This window comes from Ambystoma mexicanum, chromosome 4q, assembly GCF_040938575.1.
Source record: "Ambystoma mexicanum isolate Mex_15411 chromosome 4q, UKY_AmexF1_1, whole genome shotgun sequence".
Taxonomy (NCBI): Eukaryota; Metazoa; Chordata; class Amphibia; order Caudata; family Ambystomatidae; genus Ambystoma; species Ambystoma mexicanum.
Genome location: NC_090928.1, coordinates 458,071,806 through 458,081,770, shown reverse-complemented (window position 1 = coordinate 458,081,770; position 9,965 = coordinate 458,071,806). Strand labels below are relative to the sequence as shown.

The following is a 9,965-nucleotide window of genomic DNA, read 5'->3' as shown; positions in this document are numbered from 1 at the left end:
CACCCACTTGGTCGCCTGTGTGCCTGTATGCTCCCCAAACCCCCCTTCCCCCTTGGTTGCCTGTGTATCCGTATGCTCCTCAACCCCCCTTGGTCGCCTGTGTGTCTGTACGCTCCCCACCCCCCCTTGGTTGCCTGTGTGTCCAGATGCTCCCCACCCCACCCCCCTTGGTCGCCTGTGTGTCCGTATGCTCCTCACAACACTCCCCATTGGTTGCTTGTATGTTTGTATGCTCCTCACCCCACCTTGGTCGCCTGTGTGTCCGTATGCTCCCCCCCCCCTTGGTCGCCTGTGTGTCTGTATGCTCCCCACCCCCCTCCCTGGTCACCTGTGTGTCCATATGCTCCCCACCCCCCCCTTGGTCGCCTGTGTGTCCGTATGTTCCCCGCCCCTCCCTTGGTCACCTGTGTGTCCGTTTGCTCCCCACCTCTCCCTGGTCGCCTGTGTGTCTATATGCCCCCCCCTTCCCGGTTGCCATGCAACATGTGGCTGGCACCATGTATTTTCCAATCTTTATGTACTTATACTGTAACCTTAAGCATTGTATGTACTTTTGCTCTGTAATCATCAAGTAAAAGCTCCTTGACACCTCAGGGTTTTGGGCGCTATATAAGAACAGTAAATAATTTAAATAAATAAATAGAGAATATCATTTAACTGTGCTGCTTACAGAGGGTGTTTTAAAAAAAAGTGTTTCTGAGGAGAGTGGAGTTAAATTTGCTTGTGTGAGCAGCAGCTTATTGTAAAATATTTTATTTTAGCACTGTGTATGTATAGTTATGCTATTCTGTTGCATTTCTTACTTTGGAGACCTAACCACTTCGTTTTGAGTGAGCGCTGTTACTTTCTGCTCATTGCAATGGGAGTCGGCCTGTTTTCGGCTTGTTTTGGAGGGGCATTGAGCTTTTTTTTTTGTTGGACCTGGCAACGTGGGTAGCAATGGCGGCGGAAGAAGATACGGCGGCGGTGCTGGTGGGCTCGAAAAACAGGATAAATACCACACAAAAGGTAAGTGAGCACGCGTTTATTTATGTTCGTGTCGTTAGGTAACACAGACACACGTGTCAGTTTACATCATGGGTGCACAATACGGCCCGCGGGCCAGTTGCGGCCCGCCATGCTCTTTTGTCCGGCCCGCGAGGCACAAAGACTTTCCTAATGCATTAGGAAAGTCTTTGTTGTCTTCCGGGCCGGACAAAACACTGGCCGTCATTGGCTCAGCACACATGCACCACGTTGCTCCTACGAGCCACGTAGTGTGTGTGTGCTGACCCAATGGAGGGCCAGCACTACGGCTGGCGTGGTCCATAAGGCTTGATGCCGGAAGGCATTTCAGCCTTGGACCACGCCAGCCGTACGATTCCAGCGTTCCTGCTTACCTGCCTTCCAGTTCCAGCACGTCTCCGGTAAGTGGTCTGTTTGTGTTTGTGTGTCGGGTCTGTTTTACTTTATGTTTGTGTGTGTATGTTGCGATGGGGGGGTGTCGGATGTGTATGAATGTTGGAATTTGAATGTATTTTGTGTGTGTTGAGATGCGGGGGTGGGTGTCGGATGTGTATGAATGTTGGAATTTGAATGTATTTTGTGTGTGTGTTGAGATGCGGGGGTGGGGGGGTGTCGGATGTGTATGAATGTTTTGATTTGAATGTATTTTGTGTGTATGTTGAGATGCGGGGGTGGGGGGGTGTGTCTGATGTGTATGAATGTTTGTATTTGAATGTATTTTGTGTGTATGTTGAGATGCGGGGGTGGGGGGTGTGTCTGATGTGTGTGAATGTTTGTATTTGAATGTATTTTGTGTGTATGTTGAGATGCGGGGCTGGGGGGGTGTGTCGGATCTGTATGAATGTTTTGATTTGAATGTTTTTTGTGTGCTGAGTTGGGGGGGTGGGGGTTCGGGTCTGTATGGGTGCATGTTTGTGTGTGTGCTGAGTTGGGGTTGGGGGGTTCGGGTCTGTGTGTGCTGATTTGGGGGGTGGGGGTTCAGGTCTGTATGGGTGCATGTGTGTGTGCTGATTTGGGGGGTGGGGGTTCGGGTCTGTATGGGTGCATGTGTGTGTCCTGAGTTGGGGGGTGGGGGGTTCGGGTCTGTATGGGTGCATGTGTGTGTGCTGAGTTGGGGGGTGGGGGGTTCGGGTCTTTATGGGTGTGTGTGTGCTGAGTTGGGGGGTGGGGGGTTCGGGTCTGTATGGGTGCATGTGTGTGTGCTGAGTTGGGGGGTGGGGGGTGCGGGTCTGTATGGGTGCATGTGTGTGTGCTGAGTTGGGGGGTGGGGGTTTGGGTCTGTAAGGGTGCATGTGTGTGTGCTGAGTTGGGGGGTGGGGGGTTCGGGTCTTTATGGGTGCATGTGTGTGTGCTGAGTTGGGGGGTGGGGGGTTCGGGTCTGTATGGGTGCATGTGTGTGTGCTGAGTTGGGGGGTGGGGGGTGCGGGTCTGTATGGGTGCATGTGTGTGTGCTGAGTTGGGGGGTGGGGGGTTCGGGTCTGTATGGGTGCATGTGTGTGTGCTGAGTTGGGGGGTGGGGGGTTCTGGTCTGTATGGGTGCATGTGTGTTTGCTGAGTTGGGGGGTGGGGGATCGGGTCTGTAAGGGTGCATGTGTGTGTGCTGAGTTGGGGGGGTGGGGGGTTCGGGTCTGTATGGTTCATGCTTGAGAATGTGTGTGCTGCGTTGGGGGCGGGGGTTCGGGTCTGTATGGGTGCATGCTTGAGAGTGTGTTTGGGGTATAGTGTTTGGTTGGGGGTGAGGGGGCCATGGGGCATAGTGTTTGGTTGGGGGTGAGGGGGCCATTGGGCATAGTGTTTGTTTGGGGTTGGGAGCCATGGGGCATAGTGTTTGGGGGTGAGGGGGCCATGGGGCATAGTGTTTGGGGGTGAGGGGGCCATGGGGCATAGTGTTTGCTTTGGGGGTGAGGGACAGGGGGCATAGTGTTTGGTTGGAGGTGGGAGCCATGGGGCATAGTGTTTGGTTGGGGGTTAGGGGGGTGAGGGGGCCATGGGGCATAGTGTTTGGTTTGGGTGAGGGGGCCATGGGGCATAGTGTTTGGTTGGGGGTGAGGGATAGGGGGCATAGTGTTTGGTTGGGGGGTGAGGGACAGGGGGCATAGTGTTTGGTTGGAGGTGGGAGCCATGGGGCATAGTGTTTGGTTGGGGGTTAGGGGGGTGAGGGGGCCATGGGGCATAGTGTTTGGTTTGGGTGAGGGGGCCATGGGGCATAGTGTTTGGTTGGGGGTGAGGGATAGGGGGCATAGTGTTTGGTTGGGGGGTGAGGGACAGGGGGCATAGTGTTTGGTTGGGGGTGAGGGACAGGGGGCATAGTGTTTGCTTGGTGGGTGAGGGACAGGGGGCATAGTGTTTGCTTGGTGGGTGAGGGACAGGGGGCATAGTGTTTGCTTGGTGGGTGAGGGACAGGGGGCATAGTGTTAAGTTGGGGGTGGGAGCCATGGGGCATAGTGTTTGGTTGGGGGTGAGGGGGCCATGGGGCATAGTGTTTGGTTGGGGGTGAGGGGGCCATGGGGCATAGTGTTTGGTTGGGGGGGAGGGACAGGGGGCATAGTGTTTGGTTGGGGGGGAGGGACAGGGGGCATAGTGTTTGGTTGGGGTTGGGAGCCATGGGGCATAGTGTTTGGTTGGCGGTGAGGGACAGGGGGCATAGTGTTTGGTTGGCGGTGAGGGACAGGGGGCATAGTGTTTGGTTGGGGGTGGGGGCCATGGGGCATAGTGTTTGGTTGGGGGTGAGGGGGCCCATGGGGCATAGTGTTTGGTTGGGGGTGAGGGGGCCATGGGGCATAGTGTTTGGTTGGGGGTGAGGGACAGGGGGCATAGTGTTTGCTTGGGGGGTGAGGGACAGGGGGCATAGTGTTTGGTTGGGGGTGGGGGCCATGGGGCATAGTGTTTGGTTGGGGGTGAGGGGCCCATGGGGCATAGTGTTTGGTTGGGGGTGAGGGGGCTGCGGAAATAGCCATCTTGATTGGTTACTGCTGCATAGCGTTGCAGCATGCACAATCAGACTTCTTGTGTGGGCTGATAACCAAAAGCCTATCTATGTGACCCCTGAGCTTCGATTGGTATTGGTAGATATGGGTGAGGTGGGGTGGGCATGGTAGTGTGGAACAGAAGGTGAGAGAGGCAGATTGTGTGGTTAAGTGGGATGAGGTGACATTGGATGGGTTAGAGAGGGGTATGGTGTAGAGGGGTGGAGTAGGTGCATAGAGAAGAGTAAAGCATACTCGAGCAACAGTGGGAATGGGAAGGGATGGGACAGCAATGCGTGACAAAAGTTTGGCCCGGTTAGGGATCGTCACAAATGGCACAGAAATCACCCCAACTCTCTCAGGCAGTTTAAAGCTTTTTATTGAAGGTTTGGTAGGCCCTAAGACTCTCTTTCTCGTTTTGTAATGAACCCCCTCCCTAACCCACACATCCTTAAACCTGTAAGGCAAGACCTCCAAACAAGGAAAACCAATCCTCTTAGGTTAAAAGCTTGGTGCACCTCTTTGCAAGGAAACACATTTATTTTGTATATTTTGTATACCAGAAGGGAAAAGGTGATGGAAGGTCCCATAGAACCTAACTGTCACCAAGTTATATAGTGCCCACTGCCAGTTTCCCTAGGCACACACGCACACGCTCTGCAGGTCATTGAGGTGCTTAGGTTGCAAACACGTATCTTTTTCAGTGGCAGTGCCTTTCATGTGCATGATAGGACAATTAGAACACAAATGGAAGTTTGTGACAAAGAAGCTGCACATCTACCTTTGTTTATTACACAACTTCTTGCATGTCTTAAATCGCTGAAAATACAATGGGGTTAAAGAGATTTTTCAGGTTGACATTATTTTGCATTCTGGGACTTATAGTTTACCATTCAGGATGTGAAAATTAAAGCCACAAGGAACATTTCCACCCACCTCTGCCCAAACACACACTCCTTGGATCCCCTTAATTGAAGCTATAAACGGGCCACTGGTGTAATAAAAATGTCTTAACCAGGTCTGCCCCCACCCACTCAATTTATAAGCACTATATGTGGTTCTGTTGAAAACAAGCATTGGCAAAGCCAACAGTTTTGGCTTGTGTATAAGTATTAGGCATTTGCCAGGCACTACTGTTATATGCCCAGATGCTCGCTCCATTTTGCAGTTGCTACCATTGATAGCCAATTAATGCCACTAAGGCAGTGCCTGCCTGGCAACTGCCTTTCCAAGCCTACACAAAAGCCCAAACTATTGGCATTGCCAGTGCTTGTTTTTGGGCGGTATTTATTACTCTACAAAAAAATAGAGATACCATTATTTATGCTGGCTATAGGCAACTCTTCTACTGCAGTGGAATCACACTGTTGGACACAGCAGTGGCAGATGTTGTGTTGTGTTACAAGCATAACATCCAAACCATCTCTAGTCAATATAATTAAATATTATATTTGCATCATCTTTTAAAGAAAACTATCAGCATGGAAACACGACAAAATGCAATTCCTAGTTTTAATGCAGTATGCGCATTGTCGCAATGGTTCCTAAAAAAAAAAAGAGAATTTCTGCACATATTCACTGTCTATGCCAAGTTTGTCCCAGAGTTTCTTAAATAAGTCTACAACACAACAGTCAGAAAAAAACACTGGACAACATTCTTGGTAGAGAGTTTATGCAAGGGATGCATCATCTTGATGAATTAGATGGGGCAATTGACAATTTAATAAGATGGCTCATTGAGTTGGGCACTTTCTCAAACAGTTGTGCATAATCTGCAAACGCAGGTTCGGGCTCAGGGCAAACCCAGACTTGTATCAGTCCAATGTTAATATGTACATATACATCTGATGATAATATTAATCAGGTGTTAGAGTAAAGCAATATTTTAAACACAGCATCCTTAACTCAAATATGCCACAATAGAAGAGATTAACATAAACGCAGGGACCAAATATACCAAAGGATCTTTCCAAACCATTACTATTCAAATGCAAAGTGCTGGATTGCAATGAATGCAATTGAAATGGCAGTTGCCGTTGTAAATGATACACATTGCAATCCCTCCTAAATTCCAAGGTAACTTAGGTGGGAAGTGAGTTTGGCGCGTATGTGTCATGTGTGTAGATATCCATTTCCTGACTGTTTTCTCACATGGAACACTAGAGATTGATTTTGCTGGTGCACACATTGCTTCACAATTGATCTCTTGGGGCCCCCTCTTCTCTCCTTCCTCTCCCCTGTCACACCTGATGAGGTATCTAGACCAGTCCTGGTACCTGCTCACCCTGCCACCCACTCGCACTGCCTCTGGGCCACCCCTTGCACTGGGGTCTGTATCTGTACCCATACAGCCCCCCCCGCCCTTTATCTTTATGCATTTATCAGACACACCCTGTCTGCTGTCTTATCCCAGCACTTGCCACTTGTTGGCTGCACTACCACTGTTTGTTGCCTTTATTATTTATTTATTTTCTATTTATCCATTTCTCCTCTGCTCCACACTTCCCCCCCCCCTCCATGCACTTTTCCCCTTCCCTCTGCCCCTGCGCAATCTCAATGTCACCTGGCCTAGTAGTCTGTCTTCCCTCAGTTTCCCCTCCCTTGCCTCGTCATGCCTTGATACACTTGTGTATAGGCGCGTTATAAATGCCATATCATATCTATGTCTTAGCACAATCTGAATTGTCGTCAGGCCGAGTACAATAGTTAATTTCACATCGTTACTGTTCATGGCCTGTAAGAATGTCATTGTATTTTCCCTTGTTCCCTCCCTTGCCTTGAAGCGCTTTGAAACACATTGTGTATAGGCGCTATATAAATATACGATCGTATCATGAACCGCTTTGCTCACATAGCCTGCATCCTAGTTGCTATGTTTCATAAAGTTTATAGCAGCGACTAGTTGTACTTTGCTTGCTCTTATCAAACTTTTTACACAAATCTTTTTTTGCATTTCAGAATGTATCCATGTTAAAGCCAGGGAAATGGGCTTTCCAATACTCTCTGCATCCGAGTACAGAAAAGCCCTTCAAAATAAAATTGGGAACTACCGGATGAAGAAGGAGCCAGACCTGGTCTTTTCTACACCAGTGTAGTTGGGCATTCCCTTGCTCCCTGGGCTGGACCCCACCTGACTCACTTGCTTTCTGGGCTGGGCCTGGATAATTGTGTGACTCCCTGGACTGGTTCTGTGTCCCCTCTCAACCTTGCTCCCTGGGCTGGACCCCACCGGACTCACTTTCTCCCGTGGCTGGGCCCCACCGGACTCGCTTGCTCCCTGGACTGGGCCTGGATACTCGTGTGACTTTCTGGACTGGTTCTGGTTCCCCTCACCCTTGCTCCCTGGGCTGGACCCCACCGACTTGCTTGCTCCCTGGGCTGGGCCTGTATACTTGTGTGACCCCCCCTGGACTGGTTCTGTGTCCCCTCTCACCTTTGCTCCCTGGGCTGGATCCCACCTGACTGGTTCTGGGTCCCCTCTCACCCTTTATTTTTAAATTGTAAAGCACCCGTTTTTGGGATTGCTACAGTCGTGTTTTTGTGCTATGTACACAGTGTCCGATTGAACCTCTGCTTCTTTTTAATAAATATAGTGGGAAGAAAAAAAATGTGTTGCTTCTTTTTAAATATAGTTAATATGCCATTACATGGTCTTGACTTTCATGGCCATTTTACCTAAATGACTGTGACCTAATAAGTCATCACTATTGTTATAAAAGCAATTCAAAATGCAACACTGTGAAATGGGTAGTAATTAAGTCACAGTGACGCTTTTAAAGCCCAATTCAACAAGGTGAGCCAAATGTGTTTTTAAGCATTTCTTTTCAGGATTATAGTAAACATTATTTTTGTTAAACTCCTAAAAAAAAAGTCCAGCTCATAAACCGAAACAATGCCTATATTGTTAAAGGATATTTAGAGGATTGCTTTGTTTTTTTTATTTGTAAAGTATTATTTGGTGACTACATTAATTGCTTTTGAATTTCAAAAGGTTTATTTGGGGATTGCATTGCATTGCTTTTGGATTTCTACGAGGAAGGATTTATAAATAACATATTTCGGGTGCATTAAGCCAAAAGGAAGGCAGATGTAATCTGTTGCTTTTGGATTTATTTAGGGATGGCACTGGTTTTGGATTTTTATAGGATTGTTTGGGGATTGCATTGTTTTGGGATTTTTGCTGGATTGAGCATTGGATTGCTTTTGGATTTTTATAGTTTGGGGGGTGGATTTTTTTGGGATTGGATTGCTTTTGGATTTATAGTGGATTGTTTGGGGATTGGATTTTTAGTGGATTGTTTGGGGATTGGATTGTTTTTGGATTTTTAGTGGATTGTTTGGGGATTGGATTGTTTTGGGATTTTTAGTGGATTGTTTGGGGATTGGATTGCTTTTGGATTTATAGTGGATTGTTTGGGGATTGGATTGTTTTTGGATTTTTAGTGGATTGTTTGGGGATTGGATTGTTTTGGGATTTTTAGTGGATTGTTTGGGGATTGGATTGTTTTTGGATTTTTAGTGGATTGTTTGGGGATTGGATTGTTTTGGGATTTTTAGTGGATTGTTTGGGGATTGGATTGCTTGGATTGTTTTGGGATTGCATTCCACTGAGGATTGCTAATTAACATATTTCAGGGTGCATGAAGCCAAAAGGAATCCAAAAGCAATCCACTGAGTACAATGGGAGTTTCTGGAGTTAAAGAGGATTTAAAGAGGATTTAAATGTTTGGGAAAATCCAGTAGCAATCCACTTTCAATCCAGATTTTTTTGGTAGGGCAGCCCAGGATACAGTGCCTATGGAACACAAATAAAGTGCTTGGAGTGGTTCTTTGTGGGCACAAGGAGCAGAAGGGGGAAAAGTATAGGAGCTATGTGCATTAAACGTTCTGTAAGGCCCGTGGTCAGTATCCTTTCACAAATAGGGGCTGGTTTGTGGGTGTGCTCCGGGCGCTGCATGCCCACATGCTTGGGGTGCAACAGGGGCAGTCTGTGAAGATGATGAAAACAAAGATGTGTTTTTCATGTCCTCCCCCAAGTGCCAAGCGGCATCTCCAGCAAGCAAGGGAGGACTGGAGCTTGGTTCCCCGTGGCGAACAATTTGATCCTGGAATATAGGATGTCCAGCTGTCGAGTGGGTCACCTGCATCCAATAACGTGATGGGTGTGTGGACTGGAATGCACCAAATGTTGTTGTGCTCAGTTACTTAGCCAATGTTGTTATTTTGGTTTGGTTATGAAAAAGGAAGAGTGTGCTGTGGCGCCTTTAACATAAATGTATTGCCTGTTTAAGAGCATGAACCATGACCTCATCATGACCCCAGTTAATAAAAGTGTCTTCTGTGTGCACATGCAAGAAGTGCAGCAGTGGACTGGACTGCATCAGTCTGGTGCCTGTGTATTCTTGTGAGTTGTGTCTGCCATGTGCTCACAGCTTCTGAGTGTGTCTTGGCCTGTGTGCCCACAGAGCCAAGGAATAGTTGGGCTGGGTGATCCCAGCACATGGACACAGACGGGTGATCCCGACTGCATCAGGGCGCCACCTTCGGTATCCCGATCTGCGTAACTGCAGCACATCTGACTTTGCTGGGTGCTTCCCAGCAATGCCGTATCTGGCCCAGGTGCCCCCGAGCCAGACACCACAGGGATCAGTCAGGAAGTCCTGTATAACACCCTGATCTTATTATGCACCAGCTTTTGTTATTTTTTACGTAATCCAGTCTTTCCTCCATTAAACCCCTCCGAGCAAGATGCCAATTTGTTGCTCTCTTTAGTATACTGTTTCCTCCCTATCGTCTTCATTTTCTTATTTATTGATATATGATGCATGACCAAAAGGACAATTTGTTTGTAGCCCACACATCTGGAACTACAAATTAGAACCTTCGTGTTTTTTACTATTAATAAGCATGTGTATATCGTCAGCTGAATTCTGAAATCTGTGCCTTGTATTGTAAAAGCGAGGTCATGGAGGCAAGTTCACCTTGTGGTCGAGT

General features: G+C 48.1%; 1 long non-coding RNA gene across 1 annotated transcript; it reads left to right on the top strand.

Moving 5' to 3' along the window:
• The first annotated feature begins 701 nt into the window (after positions 1-701).
• On the top strand, positions 702-7,579 carry LOC138467787 (uncharacterized). Its single transcript, XR_011268138.1, has 2 exons — positions 702-1,008; positions 6,930-7,579. It is a non-coding gene; the product is annotated as an uncharacterized lncRNA (long non-coding RNA).
• Positions 7,580-9,965: the final 2,386 nt, after the last annotated feature.